The 25,666-nt window shown below is 42.9% G+C and overlaps 1 protein-coding gene and 1 pseudogene across 4 annotated transcripts in view; one reads left to right on the top strand and one right to left on the bottom strand.

Annotated features, from left to right (window-relative positions):
- Window positions 1–5,154: 5,154 nt before the first annotated feature.
- On the bottom strand, window positions 5,155–8,906 carry LOC114692506 (annotated as a pseudogene).
- Ggact (gamma-glutamylamine cyclotransferase) overlaps window positions 8,873–25,666 on the top strand; it is a 33,449-nt gene continuing 16,655 nt past the window's right edge. The window contains exons 1-2 of one of the 4 annotated variants that reach the window (XM_028868281.2): window positions 8,876–8,956; window positions 9,919–10,025. The gene's annotated coding sequence lies outside the window, so the exon portion shown is untranslated. Of the gene's footprint in view, window positions 8,957–8,983; window positions 9,206–9,918; window positions 10,026–25,172; window positions 25,207–25,666 lie in introns of those variants that run through there. The other 3 variants (XM_028868280.2, XM_028868283.2, XM_028868279.2) reach the window with 3 other exon arrangements.

The raw sequence follows: 25,666 nt of genomic DNA on the forward strand, positions 1-25,666 counted from the left end.
CCTAGGAAGGGCGCATGGATCGCCCAGCGATGGAGAAATGGATGAGATCTACATGAGCAAACTGGGGTTGAGGGGGTAATGGAGGACAAGGGACGGGGGATGAGAGCTTAGGGGAGTGGGAGGTTTGAGATGGAACAGGAACAGAGTGGGAGAGCAAGGAAAGAGATACCATGATAAATGAAGACACCATGGGAATAGGAAGAAGCAGAGTGCTAGGGAGGTTCCCAGGAATTCACAAAGATGACTCCACCATAGACTACTGGCAATGGTCTAGAGGGTGCCTGAACTGACCTACTCTGGTGATCGGATGTCTGAACACCCTAACTTTCACGATAGAACCCTCATCCAGTTACTGATGGAAGCAGATGCAGAGATCCATGGCCTGGTCCCAGGCAGAGCTCCAGGAATCCAATTGATGAGAGAGAGGAGGGATTCTATGAGCAAGAGATATCAAGACTGTGATTGGAAAAAGTAGAGACAACTAGCCAAACTAGTAGAAACACATGAACTATGGACCAATAGCTGGAGGAGCCCCATGGAACTGGACCACACCCTCTGGATAATTGAGACAGTTGTTTAGCTTGAACTGTTTAAGGGGCCCCCAGGCAGTGGGATCAGGACCTGTCCCTAGTGCATGAGCCAGCTTCTAGGAACCTAGTGCCTACGGTGAGACACTTTGCACAGCCTTGGTGCAGGGAGGAGGGGCTTGGACCTGCCTCAACTGAATGTACCAGGCTCTGCTGACTCCCCATGGGATGCCTTGCCTTGGAGGAGGTGGGAATGGGGGGTGGGTTGGGGGAGAAGGCTGTGGAGCAGGAGGAGGGAAGACAGGGGAATCTGTGGTTAGTATGTAAAATGAATATAAAATCTCTTAATTAAAAAATAATAAAATAAAAAATAAAGAAGTAAGCTTTCTTAAAAATTTCAGTCTAAATCCAGTTGTGCTTGCAACAAGTAAAATCATGTTAATTAGAAGTGGGTTGTTTTAGTTACCTGTTACTTCAAAATGCAATGTTTTAACTAATGTAATGACTTGCTAATTATAATGGTTAATAATTCCTTTATCTCTTACCAGATTGTCCAGGAGGGAGCACTCAGGTCAGTGGTTATATTGGTTGATTTTCTTGTTGCTGCAACAAACCCCTGACAAAACACCACAAAGAATTGTTTGTCTGGGGTCACAGTTCAAGGTGCAGATTCATTATGGTGGGTGTTATGGCAGCAGGAGCTTGAGGAAACATCTGGTTACACTGAGTCTGCAGCCAGGACACAAAGAATAATGAATGCCACTGTTCAGCCCCTTTCCTGTTCACTACGGGATCCCATCCCATGGGTTGGTGCCACCAACATTTAAGGTATGTCTTCCCACCTCAGTTCATCTAATCTAGAAAACCCCAAACAGACATGCCCAGAGACGTGTTTCCATTGTGAGTCTAACTCCCATCAAGCCGATAAGAGTAACCATCACAACAGGCAAACTTCATTACAATGACATTCTTCAAACGGGGCTGGATAGTCCCTGGCAGTTCCTGTCTTACTCTGTTCATCATGAGCCAGGGTGGTAAAAAGGCTGGAGCCTAGAATTACATGAAATCTTACTCACTCATAGGTCTGGCAGGTGATACTGGGTAATGGTCATGACCTCATCAGGAGTTGAGACCTGGAATAACAGACCTGACCTCTCCATGTAGTTGCTAGAATTTCCTTAACCATGGTAGCTGAGTGCTAGGTGGAGCTGGTCGAGCAAATGCTGTATCCCCTTTTAGACCTAGTGTTATCTGCCACTGTTGCAGCTCCATCCAGGTTCAAAGGGAGGAGTGTGTTGGCATCACTTTTTTTTTAAATTGTGTTCCAGGCTTCAAGAACAAAATGATGAGTGATGGGCTCGTGATCAAAGCATCCCTCCATCACCTCCTCCCACATTTTGTGTCCCCCAACCCTTTGTGCTTTCAGTTCCTCCTCAGTAAGTGAAGACTTTAATCCCAGAGCCATCAAAGAGTGGACCATGGTGAAGTTGGAGCTCTTGTAGCCTGAGACACCAAAATGGGGCCTAGGGGGCAGAGAAAAGGCTACAGGACCCCTGGAAAAGTAGAACCTGGAGCCTCATACTCCTCTGGTTGGGAATAGTCAGTGCTTGATTGTTTGTGCTCCTAGTGCAGGTTACAGAACACATACAGAACTAAATAGGACTACATCCTTTTCTAGCCCAAGATTCTTGGTGACGATGTCGATCTGCAAGGTGAGCTTTGGGCATCATAGAAATGTTCTTTAGGTTCCCCCCACAGTGCTCATCCAATTTCTCTTGCCCACCTGCAGCAGGGGCTCTGCTTTGCATATCTTCTGAATGTTCTTATTGGCTTCCCTTTGTTTGTTGTTTTTGTTCTTTTCTCTTTGAGGAGCTTACCGCCCAGCTCACAAATAAATACATGAAGGCTTATTCTTAATTATAAATTCCCAGCCCTAGCTTGGCTTGTTTCTTGCCAACTTTTCTTAACTTTAAATTATCCCATCTACCTTTTGCCTCTGGGCTTTTTCCTTTTCTTACTTCTGTAATCTTACTTCCACTCTTACTCTTACTCTGTGGCTCCTGTGTGGCTGGGTGACTGGCCTCTTGTTTTCTTGCTCCTTTCCTCCTTCCTCCTTCTCTCTTCTTGTTCCTCCCAGATTTCTTCTATTTATTCTCTCTGCATGTCAACCCCACCTATCCTTTCTCTTGCCTTTCTATTGACTGTTCAGCTCTTTATTAGACTATGGGGTGTTTTTAGATAGGCAAAGAATCCCATATAACAAGAAATCCACAGAGTCTGTTTAAAGGGCAAAGAATTTATTAAGGGGAAAAACTCACTGTACAGAACAGAATTGACACAGGTTCTGGACCTTAGGAATAAAGTTCTGGGCCCATTGGATAAGGGTCCAGGCCCACCCAAGTCTATCCTGTGTTTTCTCTGTTTCTCTCCCCCCTACTTCTAACTAAGTCTCTTATTCCTCATTCCTCAAGAGTCCTGGAGTAAATAAGTGTGGGGGCTAGTCTGCCACACCACTACACCCACAGCTTCACAGAGTTAAACAAATGCAACATAAAGGAATGCAACACATCTTTGCATCATTAAACAAATGTTCCACAGCACAAACCTAAAACATCATAAAATAATATTGTACATTTTCCCCATTTTGTCTAAATAAAAAGAAAGGTTTTAACTTCAATATAGTAAAACTATATACAACAAAACAGTTATCAACTAAGAATTACATTTATAATATTCAGTCCATTTGTAGTTAGCATATTCAGAGAAAATAATGTATTAGCTATCCTATCTTAGTGAGTCCAAAGTTTACACCTAATTTACTGTGGGAGCTCACAAGTGACTCAGTTTCCCAGTTTGAATCTGAAGTCTATTGTGGTGATATTTTATTTGTGCAACCCAATAAAGTTTATCCGAAGATCAGAGGGAAAAGTCAGCCACTATATTAAACATAGAAGTCAGGCAATCCTATCTGTCTGGGTCTTTGTGAGTTCAACACTGGGAACAGAGCAGGCGTGGTGGCACACACCTTAAATTCCAACACTAGTTAACCATAAGTATTTGGAGGTCTGTACAGACAGAGCTGGGCAGGAAGAGGAAGTGATGTAGCTGGACAGGGAGAGCAAGTGAGATAGCAGAACAGAAAGGCACTTAGGTGTGGGTATACATGAAGTAGGGTCTCTCTTTGGAAGCTGAGGTGTCAGTGAGGTGAAGTTGGCTTGTATATTTTCCTATTCCTCTGATGTCTCAGGTTTTCACCCCAATATCTGGCTCCATGTTTTTTATTTAATAAGACCATTTAGCAATTCGTCTGAGTCAATGGAGTTCAGGCTTGCTTGTTCCAGGGCTGTGAGAAAGTCCTGATTAGATGTTAGACTCTCCTTGAGGGCTGTGAGAAAGTCGTGATGAGCTCATTAGGAGGAACATACTATCTAGCTATACACAGGCTGCTGACACCAGCCGGGGGTACATCGAGATAGAAAATGAAACTGTCTACTCCTTGACTCAAGGACAGGATAGAGTGTTGGTTGAATGCCTGTGCTGTGCATTGTTCTGCTTCTGCCCTTCAAGACTATATATAAGCTGGCTGTGAAATAAACTCAGGCACTGTCCGACATTGACTGGCTGTCCTCTTGCCTCTGCTCTGTCTTCTTCATTGTCTCTACAAACTACACGCCTCCACCCAGCTACCTGATTGACTCGTTGGCTGGTTCCAACAATTTACTTTCCACTGTAACAAAGGAAAACTGCAACTATAACTATCCAGTCTTCAACTCCATCAAAGACGCAGAAGGCTGTAATATTATCTAACAACGGACATTTGGCTGCCTGGACAGTCACCCAAAGTTCCTCTGCAACATTGGGGCATCCATCTTCAGCCTACAGGTGTTGTAGAATATTATTTTAAGGTGTGTTACCTTTGTTTATGTTCTGGAACATTTGCTTAATGATGCAAAGATGTGTTTGATTAAATAAAATTCACTTGTGGTCAGAAGGCTGAGAAAACAACTAGCTAACAGGAAGTGATAGGGGGGAGCCAGATAGAGGCTTTTTTTTTTTAAGTAGGGGCAAGAAGAAGCATGGGGACTTTTTGGAGGAGGTGAGCAAGGAGAGGAGGTGAGCTACTTGCTATTCAGCTTCTCGGAGGAGCAAAATTCCACCCCAAATTTTGAATCTTGAGTTCTTTAGAGGGACAGAGATTTAGTTAAGTTCTTTTCATAGTTTTGAAAGCGTGCCTGAGCAAACAGTCCCCTCCAGCTGTGGCTCGTGCAGCCTACCTGCTGCTGGTAGTGGTGGAGTTGCAGTTGCTGATTTGGACAACTGTGGCTTAAAAGGCAGCAACAACTGAAAAAAAAAGGACAACATACAGGCCCAGAATATCTGGCAAACTTTTCAGTGAAGCAGAAAATTTGAAGGACTGTCTTGCCTTGAATTGGCCAAGTTCAGTAGTTGCTTTCCTCTGGGTCTCACAGAATATCTGGCAGGCTCTTCTGTGAAGCAGGAATTTTGAAGGACTGTCCTGACTTGTCCTGACAGTCTTTTTCCTGTGTGTCCTGCATGTCCAGTCTGCATAGCACACTGTCAGCAGTCAAAGGCAAGGGCAGTTTCTTTGCCCAGTGGCTAACCTTGCCACAATGAGAGCAAACTCCATATACGTGTTCTTGAAGCTGAGCTGCAGGTCCCCAAAGCAGCAAATGGTTGTCTAGCTGAACGCCTTTCTAAAGAGGACACCCAGGGTGAGCACCATGTCAGCCTGAGTGTACCCCAGGGTGACCCTCTTCTGCTTCAGCTGCTTTGCAAAATGATCTATTTCTTCAGGGCCTTCATGTCCTGTGACTCCTCAGGACTTGGTTCATAGCATTGGTGTGGACAGTACATGGATCATGAGAGGCCCTCTCCAAGTTGCTCTCCACTCTGACCCTGTATGGCCCTCAGGCTGCAAAGTCTCCAGGCCAACTTGGAGCATTAGGCCCACTCCAACCTGAGATCCACAGTATGCCATCCCTTCACAGAGCTCATATGGTAGCAGACATGGGAATGTCCCCAACACCTCTGAGCCTGGCCCAAGTGCTGGCCCAATTCCAGGCCCAGCTGGAGATCCTTTGGAACTTAGCCAGTTCCAAGGGTCCACCCAGCCTGGCTCCTGCCCTCCTGTTCCATCACCTCCACCTGGTGAGGGTGGAAAGACAAAGTCTGGCTATGGGGTGGAAAGAGAATGCTTGTTAGGTATACCTTTGGAAATGCAATTTGCCGTACTCACCAGCAATAGTGTTTACCTACTTCTAGACCACACTTTGGGAGTTGAAATTGTTAGAATCTTCACAAGGCTCTGCCAAACATTCTGCCCATAATTGTTTATACCACTGGAACCTTCCCTCACTGCTACGCTCACACCAACTGTGTGATGATATCAGGAGACATTTCTCCACTTGGTTGCATACACAGCACTAAACTTCTACAATGATATCACAGACCTCCACGTTTACAGTTTATGTTCTGGTTACCTCCAGCTTTAAAGGTCTAAATTTCCACCTTGTAATAGCAGCCCTGAAGGTAGTGTGTAGTAAGTAATCTCTTAGTAACTGCTGTGAGAACCTTTTTTTTCCTGTCAAATGTAGTTAGTTGTTTTTTTTTTTTGGGGGGGGGTATTTTTAAATCAAAGGATTCATTTTCTGAACCTTTACCTTCAAGCAGATTGGCCATTTGTGTCAGAGTAAGACTTCCCTCCTGCCAATGGGATGAGACTCAGTCACCACCTATGTTTGGAATAAAAGACAGGAGCCATCTGGGCCCTGGTGTGCTTGCTACCCTACTTTGGGTTTTGGTGCACCATTTTTACTAAAAGAATTGCCTTGCTGAGCTACCTGAACTTTGTGAATGTGTTTCTTTGTGGGATGCTGAGGTTATTCTTTGTTTCTACCAAGCTTCAGCAGTAAAATAGGAAATAATAGTTTTCACAGACATATGAGGAGGTATAGACATACAAACAAAACACCCATACACATTTTTAAAAAATCCTGATAAAGTATTTGCATGGTAGCTTTTACTCCTCAGCAAATAACAAGATAAAATTGGAAGAATTTGGGAACAAGACCATGGGTCTCAGGGTCAGTTTTCCTGCTGTGAGTCATTATTTTCAAGGTTCAGTGACTCTAAAGACAGATGAGTCCCACCTCACCATGTTTACCTGGAACCTGGTTAGTTGCCTAATTACTCTGTGCCCCGGTGGCTGCCAATAAATGCAATGTGATCATTACTGGTTTTATTAATTTCTCCACTGTGAAATGAGGAGATTGCAGTAAACCAGTGCCTTCAAGCATACTTAGACCCTTAACTTTTAACAACTTTTTAAAATTTGCTTTGTAAATTACCATACCACATAATAGGCTTCCTTATGAGACTTTCATATATACTATGTTTTTATTAATCCTCTTCTCCACTCCTCCCTCCCATACCCATCTTCTACTTCCATATCATGTGTATCCATCCTATTAATCCCCTTTTCTCCCCTTCTGGAGTCCTCCCTTAAGACTCCCTTTTCACCAGGTGGTGGTGGTGGTGGCAGCGGTGGTGGTGGTGGTGGTGGTGGTGGTGGCGGCGGCGGCGGCGGCGGCGGCGGCGGCGGCACACACCTTTAATTCAGCACTCAGGAGGTAGAGGCAGGCAGATCTCTGTGAGTTCGAAGCCAGCCTGTCTACAGAGTGATTTCCAGGACAGGTTCCAAAGCTACACACAGAAACCCTGTCTCGAAAACAAACAAACAAAACCAACACCTTTTCCCTCTCATGATCCTCTGTAGAAAGTTATTGGTTTATGAATATGATCAGTTAGATTTCTTCTAGACTTGGACATCTATTTAAAATACAACTACTTCAACATTGGCTATGTGTACACGAAAACCAAAAATACAAGTGTTGTGCCCTGGGCACGAGACCCCCAAAGAGAGCACCAGACACGAACTCACCGAAATGCAAAAGCAAGGTTTATTGAAGCAGTTCAAGCGGCGCAGTAGGGTCCTCTGTCGAGCACCCGGACACAGTGGAGGCTGGAGGAGGTGCCCATCCCTCTGCAAGCTCAGTTTTTAAAGGCAAAATCCATAAGGTTACATCATTTAGGGGTGCTAGTACGGGTACAATTCTGATTGGCTCAAGTTTTAGGGGCTTTCCAGAATTTCTGTGTTATCGTACTTTGTAGTTTTAACCTGTTGTTTGTCAAACTTTACAGACTACCTCCGGCTTGGGGCATTCAGTGGTTAATCAATTGTTACCAGATAGTCCTTCAAACATCCTGACTTTGTACTTTGACCATCTCCGGCACTGGGGCATTCTATGGTTAATCAGTTGTTACCAGATGGCTCTTCAAACATCCTGACTTTATACTTTTAACCATCTCTAGCATTGGGGCATTCTATGGTTAATCAGTTGTTACCAGATGGCTCTTCAGACATCCTGACTTTGTCCTGGGACCTATGTCAGCAGCTCTGAGAATTTTGAAACTCAGGCCTGTTTCAAGCTGGGGTGAGGGGCTTGCTTGAAATGGGGGTGCTTTGGTTCTTCACAAAACGATTTCAAGTACTCTACATACACACACAAAGTCAAAGGGACAGGACATGATGAAAGGAAACCAATAGTCTTATACTTAACTTGTGTCTCTTGGAGGAGAGCGATCCTTCACCATTGCTGATACCGCTTTCCTCTGGACTCTAAAAGCACTACACACTCCATGAGGAAAATCTCTGGAAAAAAAGTTGAGCTTTTACTCCTCATCCATCTATTCTGGCTCTCACTTAGTGCTAGTGGATAGGATACAGATGAAAGTTAGTCCTTCCACTAGCTCCCAAACAAGTTTTATTTTAAAAGAGTTGGTAAGTGGGCAGAATGGCTATATTACCTGTATCCATTAGGAGTGTGTATGAGCAGGTGTGAGGCCTCGGTGATGCATGAATCTGTCCTATGGAGTCTTCCTCAAATCCATGAGTTTAGTGTCACCTTAGGGGTTATGTAAGGAGGTGTGTCTCCAATTTTGTGTTTATGAGTCTTTCTGAAGTAGTGGGGTCTCAGGTGTGTTTGGGTCCAACACAGGCGTGTGTAATGTAGAGCCTACTCCCATGGAAGTGGTTGTACCTGTGTCTGGTGTTGGGCAGCCGTGGGGGGGGGGCGTGCGTGCCTGTCTGCCTGTCTGTTTGGGGGGCGGGTGGGTGTAGGGCGCTTTCGTTCAGTTCAGAGGAAGGTGGTCTCTGATAGGTAAGTGCGTGGTTCTAGAAAAAGGTGTGCCCCGCGGGGCATCAAGGCGAGGGCGCCGCAGGGACGGGAGGAGCCGCGTGCGGCCTGCAGGGGGCGCCTCCCGGGGCGGTTTGGTTGCGGCGCCTGCCCAGCAGGGCATTTCCGCTCCGCGCCCGGCACGCTCCTGGCGATCCTCTTGACCCGGTGCAGGTGAGGCGCTGAACCGGCTGGGACTGGGAGCCTGGGGCGGTTTAGGGACTCAGCCACCAGCCCGCGGGTCGTCTGCCGCTAGCGTCCCTGCTGATGCGGGGCCTGCGGGCGGAACCCTCGCGACGGGGCGCACATTTGACCCCGGAAAACCGCCGGGGACGGCCCACGCTGTGGACGCGATGGCCACCGCGGACGCAGACAGACGCTGGCCCACGCGGAGCCGCTGCTCGCTCCTTGTGGCTCCAGCAGGTAGTTGAAGATACTAAGTGGAATGAGGCTTTTTTCAAAAGTTCTGCCTTTTAATTTTAGGTGTTTCTTAGGTGTAAGGAAATCAAAACTTGCAAAAGAATCCAAAACCGACTTCTGTTGATCAGTTTCTGATCTTAGATCCTTTTGGAGTCGTTAATAACACATCTGGATCTTTGGAGGTCCTTGCCTTTGAATTCTATTCCTTGTTTTCATTGTTGTTTCATTCTATTAACCAGTTATAACAGGTTAGCCTCACTCAAAACCCATCAGAGGTGTGCGTGTGTTTTAACTTAGTTTCTTAACTCCAAGCTCAGTTTATTCATGTTGGAGGAATAAGGAAACACGTTAAAGTAGGAGCCGTTTTTTAAGAGTAAGCTGAAGGTCCCAGTAAGAAATCGTGAGTTAAAAATAAAGGCTATCACTGCCTAGATGGGAGGAGGGGACTGGACCTGCCTGGACTGAGTCTACCAGGTTGATCTCAGTCCTCGGGGGAGGCTTTGCCCTGGAGGAGATGAGAATGGGGGAATAAGCTGGGGGGAAGGGGAGGGGGGCAGGATGGGGGAGAACAAGGGAATCCGTGGCTGCTATGTAGAACTGAATGGTATTGTAAAATAAAATAAAAGGAAAAAAAAAAAAGGCTATCTTTGAATCAATTGGAATTACCTGAGAGGTAAGTCTTGTGTACACGTGTGCTTATTTCCCTCTATTTGAAGGTTTTCTCCTGGCCTGGTTCCTGTAATTGAAGTGCTAACAGGAGGAGCCTTGCAGTTTGCACTCATTTTTTCTGAACCCACTCCCAGGAGAAGTTAGAAGACCCTGAGTAAGCAGACCAGTCTTCCCCAATGGAGAACATTCGTCTTTAAAAGCTTAGTTTGCAAAGTTAATTGGTGGCTTTTTGTACTGAACTTTTTTTTTTTTTTTTTTTTTTTTTTTTTTTTAACTAGTAAACCTTACTAACCATGACCTTAGCATACAGCATGCCCAAGATTAGATCTGGAAAACAAAGTTGGGATTGGGTATGTAGCTCACTGGTCAAATACCACTTTATTATGTGTGAGGTGGTGAGGTAGAACCCTACTAATGACTGTGGTGATCTTGGATAGTGGATGGCAGTGTGTAGTACAGATCCAAAACCCTGCAATAGTTAATTTTTAAAATGATATGGTCAAGCCAGGTGTGGTGGCTGATGCCTGTAATCCTAGCACTCAAGACTGAAGGGGGCCATCCTGGGCTATGAAAGACCTTACATCAAAAAAATAACACGATGTGTTGTTTTCTCTTTGTCTAGTGAGAGCTCCAGTTCTGTCGGTGCTTGAAACGGAGTCATTGCATAACTTTATTGTACCCTGCACCCTAGAAACTAGTGCCGTTGTGTTTGAAGAGGGGATATGGCCCATAGGAAGGGTAACCAAAGGACAGCATCAAATGACCTTAGCAGTCTTCTCTAGAACATTCCCCATCTGGAGCCAATAGATATTAGACATTTTATTCAGAGAGCCTGAGCTAATCATGACTATCCAGGGGCTTGACTAACAGTCAAACGCTTCTCTGTATTGTTGATGAACTGCTCTGGGAAGGACAGCCTTGCTTAGGTTGCAGGCCCAACCCCTGGAACCCAGAGCCATGTAGGCTCTGGTTACTTTGTGAAATATTATTATGCTCCCTCAACTGAGTTCACAGAAAAGGCTAGTTCTGAGTTTATATGGCATTATGAGTCAATAGATGTTATCACTCATATGAGAAGGGTGAGGTACAAGGTCATATGCTATTGGAGTGAAAGCTCTTAGCAGGAGACACAGCAAAGGTCTTTTGGGGCTAAACCTTTAGCAGAGGGTGACTTTTTATGGAGGAATGGGACAGTGACATTTCTGGTTTTAGACACCATGAACAAAAGACAAGATGAATATATCAAACTATGTTTAGAAAGAGCAAGGGGGCCAACAGGTGTGTTGAGGCTGCCTGGGCATAGGGAGAGCTAAACCACATTGGAAGGAAAGACTCTGATAAGTTCTGTTTCTTATCAAGGTTCTGATTTTTCCTTTTTAGTTGGAAATTTTTTTAATTTATTTACTTTTATTTCATTTACATTGGTATTTTGCCTGTGTATATGTGAAGGTGTCAAATCATGGAGTTAGAGACAGTTGTGAGCTGCCATGTGGGTGCTGGGAATTGAACCCAGGTCCTCTGGAAGAGCAGTTAGAGCTCTTAAACACTGAGCCACCTCTCCAGCACCTTAGTTGGAACATTTTTAACCAAAGGTGGAAGCATAGAAATAATCTAATGAACTTCCAGATAGTCACTAAATAGATCTCATGATTCTGTTCAGCCTGATATGCATTCTTTCCCATTGTCTGGTCATTTAAGACTGGAAATATAGCTCAGTGGTAGAGCACCTGCCTCGCATTTGCAAGGTCCTAGGTTTTACCCTCAATACTGCAAGAAAAAAATAGTGATTGATTTAAAACAGTTTATTCTAGATAGCATAACAGTTCTCCTTTAAATAATTAGTTTGTACCTTCAAAGAAGGAACATTGTCTTCTGGGACCACAATGTCATCATCACCTCTTAGCAGATTACCTCAAAATGCTCGAAATTTTATGTTGGTTTGTTGTGTAAAATATTGTGCAAATAAGTGGTATCTGTTCATTGACCCTTTCAGGCTAGGGCAAGCATTTAGCAACCTTTCTCTGTAAAGGGGCAAATACAGACTCAGACTTTGCAGGCCTGAAGTCTTTAAACAAATGCCTAGCTCTGAAGTTGCCATGTTAAAGTAGCCATGGCTGATACATATTAAATGTGCATAACTATGCTCAAATAATGTTTAATTTTCTGGGTTGGTTGTTTTGGTCTGTGTGTGTGTGTGTGTGTGTGTGTGTGTGTGCGCGTGCGTGCGTGCGTGCGTGCGTGCGTGCGTGCGTGCGTGCGCGCGCTGTTGTTTAAAATTCCCTGAAAGGTTCATCTTACACACAGGCTATGGCTGGCTGACTTTGATCTGGAGCAGCTCATGAGTTCTTTCCTTCCTTTTTTCTTAAACAAAAAACAAACAACAACAACAAAAAAATTGCTTATTATGTATATGTGTGTGAAAGACAGGACAGCTTATGGGAGTCAGTTCTCCCTTCCACAACATGGTTCCAGGGCTTGAACTCAGGTTGTCATGCCTGGTGGCAAGTGCCTCTACCCACTGAGCTGTTGGTTTCATGGGTTTCTTTAATGTTGGTGATTTATTGATATCACTTGGCTGGTACCACATTCTGAGTTTGGGAGTTGTTTTTGCTTGAGTCCAATTAGATAGCTTGATTACTGCCAAGATCTGAGTGCCACTACTGCACCCTTAGGAATCGCTTGCCCTATTGGTCATAGTTATGGTTCATAGGTATCACAGCTAGGTATGATTTTTGGTTGCTTCCCTCCCTTGGCATAGTACCCTGTATAGTACCTTCAGTACCCTGAAAGCTAGTCCTCAGAGAGGAGGCTTTCAGGTCACATCCAGATCAGATCCTCTGAATCCTATGTCCAAAGTAAGTGGTGTCTTTAGCAATAGGGACTTGCCTTCAACCTATGGGAGGCCACCAAGGGCAACAGAAACAGCCTGTATTGTTTTGGGAGTCTCTTGGACTCCCTTGACTTAAAAGGGGCTTTCCCATGCTGGGTACTGGTGATTTTGCTAGAAATCTATGGGTCTTGAGAGAAGCATTGTCAGCCCAAGTGACATAACTCCTTTTAAATTATATATAAATTAGTATTACTTTTCCCTCATCCGTCCCTTTCCTATTGTACTGATGTGTTGCTCAAATCTTAAATTGGTCTTTTAATAAAAAACCCAGTAGCCAGATATTGGGGTAAATGCTGAAAGATCAGAGAGACAAAAGAACAAGCCACTGCCACATCTCACTTCACCAACTCTGATTCTTCTGACTGAATGTCTCTGAAGCTCTCCAGCAGAAAAACCTCTAGCTGAAAAGGCTTTAGTTCTTGTCTCCTCATGCCTCAATATACCTTTCTCAGCCTAGTCATTCATATCACTTCCTTTTTGGTGCTAGAATTAAAGGCATGTAATTCCCAAGCAAAGGCAGATCTCAAGTGCTGGGATCAAAGGTGTGTGCCACCACTACCTGGCTCTGTTTCTCTCCTAGACTGAGTCAGTCTCATGTAGTCCAGGGTGGATTTGAACTCACGGAGATCCAAAGGGATCTCTGCCTCCTGAGTGCTAGGATTAAAGGTGTATGCCACCACTGTCTGGCCTCTATGTTTACTCTAGTGGCTTGTTCTGTCCTCTGATCTTCAGGCAGATTTTATTAGGGTACACAATGTATCACCACATTGATTTACATCTCTGTGTATATATACAAGAGGCCAAAGAGGACAGAAGATGATGACAGATTCCCTGGAGCTGGAGTCACTGACAGTTGTAAGAAGCAGGCCCACTCTGGTGCTGGGAACCAAACTCAAGTCCTCTGGAAGAACAGCAAGTACTCTTAACTGCTGTGCCATCCCTCCAGCCCCAGTGGGCAGGGAAAAGAGAAAAGGAAGAAGTTAAATTTGTTTATCAGAGGAATCCACTTAAGAAACAATTGCATTAATCCATTCATGTGGGCAGACCCCATGAATCACCTCTAAGGGTCCTTCCCTCAACACTCCTACATTAGGGGGATTAACTTTATAGCACATGAATTTTGGGGACACCATCAAAGCAGAGGAAACATTTAAATGACAGCAGTCTGGGTCCACATACACCCGTTGATTCTGTCCTATCCCCACAGCTCTGGGTATCTTCCCTCTTTGTCCTGGTGGTATGTTTGAATTCCACATTATTTGGCTTTATTATTGGTTTCTATTTTTTACTTTAAGAAATACATCACAACTTAAGTAATACATCATGATCATTATGAAAGCCCCTATTGTTCCCCAAATATACCTTCCCAGCCCCTGCATAACCTCATTCTAGACATGGAGTTCAGCATTTTTGCAGGATGAACTAAATATCGAGCCAGACACATCCTGCTCTCACAGCACTTATGTCAGCTGGCAGCTACATGCGGTTACAGAGTTAAAAGGTAATAGGCAAGCTGCATAAATTTTGCAAATTCCTATGCTATCCTGTGGACTACTGGTTCTTGCCAAGTGAGAGTCTGTTTCCATAGGTGCCTTGCCCCAAGGGAAACCCATTGAACAGGTAGTCATATGCTGATCCAAGACTAGGCTGCATAGCTCCCAACAGTTTATGGGCTTGTGTGGATAGAATCAGCTTTGGCAGAGGGGTTTCTAGGCCCCTTATGCCGCCTAGAAACCAGTGAGAAGCATGTTGCAAACACTGTTAAGCTGTAAAATAGCAGGTTCTTTTGTCAGCATTGTAGGCAGTAGAAGGTGGCTTACAAAGTGGTGGCTAAATGTGCTGAAGAAACTGTTAACATTGTCAAGAAGGTTGACTGAGGCAGGCTTGGAATTGTGATTCTGGAAATCAGTGCTCGGCTCTTAAGTAATGATACCCACAGACTGATTCTACCTTTTGATATCACCCTCTTTTCTCAAGTCTGACCTGAGAACTATTGTACAAAATTATTTTAAGGTGTGTTGCTTTTGTTTGTGTTGCATTTGTTTAACTCTGTGAAGCTGTATTACTTTGCTTGTTGAGAACATCTGATGGTCTAATAAAGAACTGAACAGCCAATAGCAAGGCAGGAGAAAGGATAGGCAGGGCTGGCAGGCAGAGAGAATATATAGAAAGAGAAATCTGGGAGGAGAAGGAGGAGGACTCCAGGGGTCATCTACCCAGCTACACAGCAAGCCACAGAGTAAGAGTAAGATTTACAGAAATAAGAGAAAGGGAAAAGCCCTGAGGCCAAAGATAGGACAATTTAAGTTAAGCAAAGTTGGCTAGAAACTAAGCCAAGCTAAGGCTGGGCATTCATAATTAAGAATAAGAATAATGTGTGAATTATTTGGGAGCTAGGTGATGGGCCCCCTAAAGAGAAAAAAACAACAGAGAACAAATTATTTTAAAGAATGTCATTTTCATAGGGATTTGAGGTTTTAATTTTCTTAACATTTCTGCTCAGCATTATTGTTTGATTAATCCCATGATGATAAAAATAATGGTAAATTTAAAGGGCAAATATATACTAAACTTGAAAATCTTCTGTGATTAGAGTTTTGAATTATCTCTCAACTGTTTTAATTGAATTTAACTTGGGATAATACACGCACTGGTAGAGTGTGCATGCTTTGGGGAAAGTGGGAAAAACAGGCTTAATTTTGAGTTCTGTGCTTTTAGTTTAGTTTAGTCTCTTTTTATTTTTTTCCTTTTATTGGAAAATAGTCTTTTTTTTTTTTTCTGGTACAATATATCCTGATTACAATTTCTCCTCTCTTTACTCTTCCCAGTTCCTCCCTACCTTCCCTCCCCTTTGGATCCACTCCCTTTGTGTCTCTCATTAGAAAAGAGGAGACTTCTAAGAGATAAAAACCAAACATGTCAAAATAAAAAATAAGATAAAGCAAAAACTGTCACATTGAAGCTGGACAGAGCAACCCAACAGAGGGAAAAGAATCCTAATAGCAGCCACAAGGATCAGAGACCCACTTATTCACCCACTCAAGAGCTTCATAAAAATATTAAACTGAAAGCCTTACTATACACACAGAGGACCTGGTGCAGGCCCATGTAGGCCCTGTACTTGCTGCTTCAGTCTCTGTGAGTTCAGATGCACCTTAGTTGATTCACAGGGCCTTTTCCTGGGCCCCTCCAACCCCTCTGACTCCTACACTCTTTTGAATTCCACATTATTTGGCCTTGAACTGGCCATTTTTATATACTACTGACCCTCTACTGGACTTTAGATTCTAAGTAGGTAAGAGCAGCCACACTTGCTTCATTCCTGTTGGCCCTAGTACCTTTCACATAGCAAAGAGTGGGAAACGGTGACATTTTGAGTAACTAAGACAACTACACACACATTTTCTGTTCTTGTATCAGATATGGCAGAGGGGTCATTAACTTTTAAAAGCAGATGTAATGATTTGAACAAATGGACAATGTCTGGAACTTCGACTCTTGTTCAGACCTAACTCAAAATGTCATGGAACCCTGGTTAAAAAAAAAAAAAAAAAAAAAAAAAAAAAAAAAAACACTGCTTAAATATAAATAAAGATGGCCTCAGCTATTCGGGGCCATTTGAGTGCAATCACTTGGTGGTCAGAAGTTTTCCTTGTGCCAATGCCCCTTCCTCGTCTCAGGACCTGAACCTTAGGTAAGGCTGAACACGGGCAATAAGCTATTTTTCTTTTCTTAATTTTTTTTTTTTCTTTTTTTGAGACAGGGGAGACAGGGTTTCTCTGTGTAGTTTTGGTGCCTGTCCTGGATCTCGCTCTGTAGACCAAGCTGGTCTCGAACTCACAGAAATCTGCCTGGCTCTGCCTCCTGAGTGCTGGCTGGGATTAAAGGTGTGCCACCACCGCCCTGCCTTTTTTTTTTTTTTTTTTAAGACAAGATTAGTTCTGTGTAGTCTTGGCTGTCCTGGAGCTTGCTGTGCAAACCAGGATGGCTTCACACTCACAGACATCCTCCTGCCCCTGCCTCCTGAGTGCTGGAATTGGAGGAATGCACCACCACACCTGGCTTTATAAACCAGTTTTCTTAATAGTAAGTAACAATGAGAGTTAGTGGTCTATACTTTCCTGCCCTGGTGATCAGAGACTCATCCTGGAACTGTAAGCATCAAACATTTTTCTATGAGTTGCCTTGGTATGGTGTCTTATCACTCTCTGTAATTCTCTTTCTTTGTTGTGTCATTATGTGGTTTGGGTATCAGGGTGACTGTAGCCTCATAAAATGAATTGGGCAATGTTCCTTCTGTTTCCATTTTGTGAAATAATTTGAGGAGTATTGGTTAACTCTTCTTTGAAAATCTGGTAGAATTCTTCAATAAAACCATTTGGCCCTGGGCCTTTTTGGTTGGGAGACTTTTAGTGACTGCCTCTATTTCACTAGGGGCTATAGGTCTATGCTGTGGGATGTTCTGCATGCTGTGAATGTGTTGCTCTTATTGGTTGATAAATAAAACACTGATTGGCCAGTAGCCAGACAGGAAGTATAGGCGGGATAAACAGACAAGGAGAATTCTGGGAAGAGGAAGGCTGAGAGTGAGGCGATGCCAGCCTGCTGTCCAGGGAGCAGCATGTAATGGCACACAGGTGAAGACACAGAACACGTGGTGACATATAGATGAACAGAGATGGGCTGAGTTTAAGTGTAAGAGCTAGTCGGTGTTAGCCTGAGCTAATGGCAGAGCAGTTTTAATTAATATTAAGCTTCTGTGTGTTCATTTGGGTCTGAGCGTCTGTGGGACTTTGGGACTGTGGGAGCCAGGTGGGACCAGGAGATCTTCTGGCAACATGTCTATTTAAATTGTTTATTTGATTTTGATTTAACTTTTGTAAGTGGCACCTATCAAGAAAAATATCCATTTCTTTTAGATTTTTCCAATTTGGTGGAATACAGGTTTTTAAAGCATGTCTTTATGATTCTCCGGATTTCAAGCATAGTAATGGTTATTATATTCCCCTTTTTGTTTATGATTTTGTTAATTTTAATATTCTCTTTCCACCATTTAGTTAGTTTGGATAAGGGTTTATCTATCTTGTTCATTTTCTCAAAGAACCATGTAGTTGGTTATTTTTGCTCTTTTGAGGGGCCTGCCACCCAGCTCCCAAATAAATCACACAGAGTCTTACTTATGAATGCCCAGCCTTAGCTTGGCTTGTTTCTTGCCAGTTTCTTTCTTTCTTTCTTTCTTTCTTTCTTTCTTTCTTTCTTTCTTTCTTTCTTTCTTTCTTTCTTTCTTTCTTTCGTTCATTCTTTCGTTCATTCTTTCGTTCATTCTTTCATTCTCTCTCTCTTTCTTTTTCTCTCTTTCTCACTCTCTCTCGCTCTTTCTTTTCCTGGCAGTTGTAGCTTTAATTTACTAAGCAATGCAGTATATCTTATCCTGGTCAATCCATTCCTTCCTCCATTGCTCCAACATCTTCATTTTGAAATGAGACCCTTTGTGCCCAGGAATGTTTGCCAGGTTTTCTTAAATCATCCCATCTATCTTTTGTCTCGGGCTTTTCCCTTTCTTTATTTCTGTATATCTTTTCTTTCCATCTTACTCCATAATTGGCTGGGTAGCTGGCTCCTTCTTTTCATCCCAGATTTCTCCTCCTCTTTATTCTCTCTGCCTGCATCCTTTCTCCTGCCTTGCTATTGCTCGCTATTGGCCATTCAGCTCTTTATTGGTCATTCAGCTCTTTATTACACCATCAGGTGTTTTAGACAGGCAAAGGAACACAGCTTCACAGAGTTAAATAAATGCAACATAAAAGAATGCAACACATCTTTGCATCATTAAACATGTCCCACAGTGTAAACAAATGTAACACATCTTAAAATAATATTCTGCAACAGAAACAACTCTTTGTTTCATTGATTCTTTGTATTGTTCTGTTTCTATTTTATTGATTTCAGCCCCAAGTTTGATTATTTCTTGCCACCTGTTCCTCTTGGGTGTGATGACTTCTTTTTGTTATAGAGCTTTCAGGTGTGCTGTTAATTTGCTAGTATGAGATCTCTCTAGGTTTTTTTTGTTTGTTTTTGTTTTTGTTTTTTTTTTTTTTTTTTTTTTTTTTTTTTTTTTTTTTTAATGTAGGCACTTAGTACTGTGAACTTGCCTCTTAGAACTCTTTTCATTGGTCCCATGAGTTTGGGTTTGGTGTATATTCATTTTTATTGAATTCTAGAAAGTCTTTAATTTCTTTCTTATTTCTGTCTTGACTCATTTTTCATTCAGTAGAGAGTTGTTCAGTTTCTGTCAGTTTGTAAGCTTTCTGTTGTTGTTGATATCTACCTTTAGTCTGTAGTGGTCTGATAGAATACAGGGAGTTATTTCAATTTTCTTGTATCTGTTGAGACTTGCCTTATGTCCAAGTATGTGGCCAGTTTTGGAGGAAGTTCCATAAGGTGCAGAGAAGACGGTATATTCCTTTGTGTTTGGGTAAGATGTTTTGTAAATATATGTTAGGTCCATTTGGTTTATAACGTCTGTTTAGTTCCAGTACTTTTCTGTTTAGTTTTTGTCTGGATGACCTGTCCATTGGTGAGAGTCCAGTACTGAAGTCTCCCACTATCAGTGTGTGAGGGTCAATATGTGATTTAAGCTGTATTAGCATTTCTTTTACAAATGTAGGTGCCCTTGTGTTTGGGGCATAGATGTTAAGAACTGAAATGTCATCGTTGTGGATTTTTCCTTTGAATGTGAAGTGTCCTTCCCTATCTATTTTGGTTAGTTTTGGTTTGAAGTTGATTTGGTTAGATATTAAAAATGGCTACAGCCGGGCAGTGGTGGCGCACGCCTTTAATCCCAGCACTTGGGAGGCAGAGCCAGGCGGATCTCTGTGAGTTCGAGGCCAGCCTGGTCTCCAAAGTGAGTTCCAGGAAAGGCACAAAGCTACACAGAGAAACCCTGTCTCGAAAAACCAAAAAAAAAAGAAAAAAGAAAAAAGAAAAAAAAAAGGCTACACCAGCTTACTTCTTAGGTCCATTTGCTTAGAATGTCTCTTTCCAACCCTTGATCCTGAGGTAATGTCTATCTGTAACGTTGAGTGTGTTTCTTGGATGTAGTAGAAGGATGGATTTTGTTTTTGCATCCATTCTGTTAGTGTATGTCTTTTTATTGGGGAATTGAGACCACTGATATTGAGAGATATCAATGACCAATGATTGTTATTTGGTGGGGGTGGGGGGTAGTGTGTGTATATGTGCACACACGAGTTTCTCTTTTTTTGATTTTTCTGGCTGAGAGTATTTATTCCCTGTGTTTTCATGGGTATAGTTTACCTCATTGGGTTGGAGTTTTCCTTTTTGCACCTTCTGTAGGGATGAATTTGTAGATAGATATTGTTTAAATTTGGTTTTATCAGAGAATATCTTATTTTTTCCATTTAAAGTGATTGAAAGTTTTGCTGGATATAGTAGTTTGAGCTGACATCTCTTAGAGTCTGTAGGACATCAGACCAGGCCCTTCTGGCTTTTAGAGTCCTCGTTGAGAAGTCAAGTATAATTCTGATAGGTCTGTCTGCCTTTATATGTTACTTGTCTTTTTCCCTTTCAGCTTTTAATATTCTTTCTTTGTATGTTTAGTGTTTTCATTATTATGTGCTGAGGGGACTTTCTTTTTTGGTCCAGTCTACTTGGTGTTCTGTATGCTTCTTGTACCTTTATAGGCATCTCCTTCTTTAGTTTAAGGAAATTTTTCTTCTATGATTTCATTGAAATTATTTTCTGGGCCTTTGAGCTGGGATTCTTCTCCTTCCTCTATTCCTATTATTCTTAAGTCTGATCTTTTTATGAATGTTTTGTGTTGGAATTTTTTTAATTTAACATTTTCTTTGACCAATGTATCCATTTCTTCTATTGTATCTTCAATGCCTGGACTTCTGTCTTCCATCTCTTGTATTCTGTTGATGAAGCTTACCTCTTTACTTCCTGTTTGCCTTCTTAACTTTTTCATTTCTAAAATTTCCTCAGTTTTTCTTTATTATTTAATTATTTCTTAATTAATTTCCATTTTCAGGTCTTGAACAGTTTTATTCATTTCTGTCCACTGTTTATTTGTATTTTCTTGGATTTCTTTAAGGGATCTATGTGGTGATATTGTGTTCCCCAAAATATTGTGCACCCTAATAAACTTATCTGGGGTCAGAGAACAAAACAGCCACTAGACATAGAGGCCAGAAAATGGTGGCACACACACCTTTAATCCTAGCATTCCAGAGGCAGAGATCCATCTGGATCTCTGTGAGTTCAAAGCCACACTGGAAACAGCTAGGCGTGGTAACAAGAGCCTTTAATCCCAGGAAGTCACAACGGACGTTTCCTACCTTAATGTGCTCTGTCAGGTGTTTGTTCACCACAGAGTTACTAACATGGTGATTATCTTCTGAGTGTTCCTGTTGATTGTCCTACGTTGAACCTAGCTAGCTACTGTAGTTCCCATGGCCCCCTCCCATTGAGCCTTGCTTTTCCTTGGCCATGGACCACTCCCACCCCTACTCCCAGTAACCAGACCTTGGCCTTGAGCTTGAACTTATGATGTGATTTGGCTCTCTGTCCTAAAGAAATTGATGGGTAAGCTTCTAAATAGAATACATTTGGCAACCTACCTAGGAACCTCACTTGTGTTTTTAATTTCTTCACTTTGAGTAGGTCACACTTCTAAGTAGAAGGGTTGTTTAAATGGGTTAAATTCTTATCTTTCTCGGGTATTTTGGTAGGAAACTACCTAGAGATGTAGAGAATGACCTTTATTAATAATAAATGTGCATTATTTTATTTTATTTATTAAAAATAAATGTGCATTATTTTAAATTGCTCTCCCAAGCTTCTTCTGACTTAGTTTTTATGTTGGGAATGCAAAGTTTATGTTAAATTGAGCTGGAAATACGGTTCACCAGTAGGGCACATGCCTACCATTGAAGTTTTCAGTTTGATACCCAGAACACACACACACACACACACACACACACACACACACACACACACACACTCACAGTGTTACTATAGCTTGAATTGTCCTTGAAAAATAAAAGTGTTATAGTGTAAACATTCCTGTTTCAAACAGTTGGAGTACTTCTAACAAAAAGTTCCAAGATGCAAAGGAGTCATGCTGTAGACAAATGAAGGAAAGGGAGAGCAGTCTTCAGGCAAGGACTGCTCTTCTGCCCAAGGTGACTCAAAGTTAAACAGCAAAGCCCTTGGGGCAGAGGCACACCGGAAATTACCCGCCTTCAGCCAGACCTAGATGCTCCATTTCCCTGCATCTGCATCTCCCACTAACAAAGGGTGAGTTAGGACAAGACCTGCATTGTTAGCTCTTCCCTTCTTGACTAGAGTGCTTGCTCCAGTCAGAGTAAACACATTGTGAGCAGTTGCCAAGTATGAAAGCATGCTCCCCTCCAGTAGCCTGGGAAATACAACAAAAGCCAGATCATTTGCTGTGTTTCTTAGCCAAGTGTGGGCAGTCATTGCTTAGTCAGCAGTTAACATGGTTGGAGTCCTAGGTGGGTGAAAAAAGTTATGGCTGTCTGTGCCAGTGTCTGGGCATGGGGCACCCCACGCAGCCTGCATTCCGTACCTCCTCTGCCTGCTGACCCAGACTCGGCCTCCTTCCCTTGAACCTGTATAGCATATGCAGAGGAACATTTGTCTTACTCTGTTTCACTGTGAGTCAGATTCCAGAAAGTGTCTGAGTTTAACAGGGTAGCATAAGTCCATTTCAGAAAGACTGCAGGAACTGGCTGCTTATGGAAACTCTGAAGATGAGGAACCTGTTTCTGATTAGGAGGCATGCTGAATTCCCTGATAACTTTTGCAAAGACAGGAGGATCAGTTGCTTGCAAGCTGCCTCCCTTTTTTTTATGTGTACTCATTAGTTTTTATTTTTGAAATAGGGTTGTTGTAGTTCATGATGGCCTTGAATTTGCCATCTTTCTTCATGAGTCAGAATTCTAGAATTATAGGTGTGTACCACTATGCCTGACTCACTGGTGTTTTCGATATCAACTCTTTATTAATTTGCACACAAAATGGTTTCTCCACTGTGGAATCACCTGGATCAAGTTGGAAAGTATCACTGTGCCCTCCTCCAGAGAGTGGTATCCTACCCTGAGCTGCTCCTCACCTTGCTGAGATGGAGCTTGCAAATTCCAGATCCCATTCTAAGCCTACAGCTGTCTGAACATGCCTTCCTGGGTAACAGGCCTGAGTCACCTCCTAGGATCTGGAGCACTTGGCCCTCTTTTGTTGGCCTCTGGTTGGGTGTTGACCAGCAATGATGGCAGAGACTAGCACCGAGTGAGATGCCTGTAGGTTTACACACAGACTATGTTGCCCACACTTTGTGCAGCCTGGACCATGAACTTGAGAGTAGAACTGAGGCATTTAAGCCTGGAATCTGGCCAAAATCAGCAGTCTCAAAGTAGACACCCTGTTGGATTTAGCTTGAGCTGCAGGTGGCGCCAGTGGGTTACTGGCTCCTTCCAAGATCTGGAGCTACCTGCTCAGCCTGTTGACAGGAGTCTGGCTGCTGAACCACCTGCTGGAATAGCAAGGGCCAGCATGTCACCATCCCAATCTACCTGGCCTGTGTGCACAAGCTTCCTTCCAGTGCTTGGGAATTTTTCCAGTCACTTTCATACTGAGAGTGGGCAAAAGTGAAGAGAAGACTATGTCTGCACTGTTGGTTACTGTACTTTGAAGATGGTATGTAACTGCCTTAAGTTTTTAAAATTACATAGATATATATGGAGAGGCATATGTGCCACAGCATGAATGTAGAGGTCAGGATTTGGTTCTGCCCTTCCACCACATGGTTCCCAGGCATCAAACTCAGGTCATTAGGTTTGGAGTCAAGGACCTTTCTTTACCTTTACTTGCTGAGTCTTTAAAGTAACACAGCATGAAAAACATTTTTGTCATTACCAAAGCATTAAAAATTCACAGAATGGTGGCCAAGGCCACATTTGTGTAGGCCATTGTGGCATCAGGGCCATAAAGGTTTGTTTTCCCAGACCTCAAGAATCTGGAGCTTTGAACACACCAGCAAGCCATCCCTGATTTCAAAGGCAGCCAGTGCTACTAATGTAAGGACAGTGTTTGACTGTCTCCTTTCAGGGCTAGTGGTAAAGCTGGTGAGGCTGGCTCCAGCAGGTAGGTCTTGTCTTTACTATAAAGAACCAGGCAAGCAACCAAATGAGAACATCAAAGCATCTGCAGGATGTGTCCAGCCCTCCCTGGCAAGATGTCCAGGACCTTAGTGCCTGCTCCTGCTCACAGGTCAGGGCCAGGTTTAAAGTTCACAGCATCTTGTTTTTTCACCTGTTTCCTACAGTTCTAAGAGACTTGATAATAATTAATGAGTAACTATATCAGGTACCCATCTTTTTCTCCAAGGTAAATAGGGTTTCTATGGGTATATTTGTGTGTGCTCCAGGCCCCTGGATGGTGAAGGTGATATTTAGTAGAGGTGGTAAAGAGAGGGGCTGTGGTTGGCATTGTGTTCAGTTGTGGTCGATGTGCTTGCCTTTTGTGAACTTGGTGCAGCCAACGTTGACACAGATGGTGGATGATAAGAGCAAGTGAAGACTCCATTTATAATTGCTTTGGTGGGGGTTCCTGGTTCTGAAATGACTCCTCCTGCAGCCAGTGCTGAGTGGTAGACACATCCGACTACTTGTTTCTATCAAGGTCTTCACTTGACAACTGGCAGATTGCTAGTGGCTTGATTTATCATGTGGAAAAATTGAAGTGATGACATCCAGCATTTACTAACACTTCTTTGTGTCACTAAATACAAACAGGATGGATATTTTATTGAAGTACCATTTTAGAAGGTTGTTCTTATGCTAGAAGGTGACATTCATTTAAAATCCTTTAGCAAATTAATGTTGGAAGACTTTAAGCCTTAGCTCTTGTCTTATTTGGTCTCACCTGCTGCGTGTCTGAAGTAGGAACTGAACATGTGTGCTAGTCGTGATTTAGACTACCTTAATAAAATCCTGCCTTTTACACTCCTGCCACCAGGTGGCTAGTGAAAAATACCAATCAAGACCAATCCAGCTGTTACTCGAATCTTAAATCGGTCTTAAATCTAGCTCAGTCGGTAGAGCATAAGACTCTTAATCTCAGGGTTGTGGGTTCATGACCCACATTGGGGGCCAGATGTAACATGAATTTCTAAAGGTCTTATCATAAAAGACCTAGAGCCAGATATTGGTGTAAATGCTGAAAGATCAGAGGACAAAGGAACAAGCCATCTCTTACATCTGATGTATATCTCAGCCTGAAAAGCCTCTAGTTCCTGTCTTCTCACACCTTGTATACCTTTCTCTGCCCAGCCACCACTTCCTGGGATTAAAGGCATGTGTGCTTCCCAAGCAAAGGCAGATCTCAAGTGCTGCGATTAAAGGTATGTGCCACCAATGCCTGGCTCTGTTTCTCTCCTAGACTGAGTCAATCTCATGTAATCCAGGATGGCTTTGATCCAAATCGATCCCTGCCTCTCAAGTGCTAGGATTAAAGGTGTGTGCCACCACTGCCTGGCCTCTATGTTTAATCTAGTGATGTGTTCTGTCCTCTGATCTTCAGGCAAATTTTATTAAGGTACACAATATATCACCACATCCAGCAATTATGTAAAGGCCTTGGATTCACTTTTAATTCTGCTTCAGTGATGAAATATGAAACTAGATGGATTGTACTACAGAAAAGCAAACTGCTGAGTGACAGCATTTCAGGCAGTACCCTGCCAGATGGACATTACTATGGTGTTTTTGGCTTTTAAATATTGACACTGTTAACTAGCCAGGTTTTGCTGAGCTAAAGCATTTGGAGACACTGAGCCTACTCTATCTTTGGGCTGAATTCTG

This window comes from Peromyscus leucopus, chromosome 9 (assembly GCF_004664715.2).
Source record: "Peromyscus leucopus breed LL Stock chromosome 9, UCI_PerLeu_2.1, whole genome shotgun sequence".
Lineage (NCBI taxonomy): Eukaryota > Metazoa > Chordata > Mammalia > Rodentia > Cricetidae > Peromyscus > Peromyscus leucopus.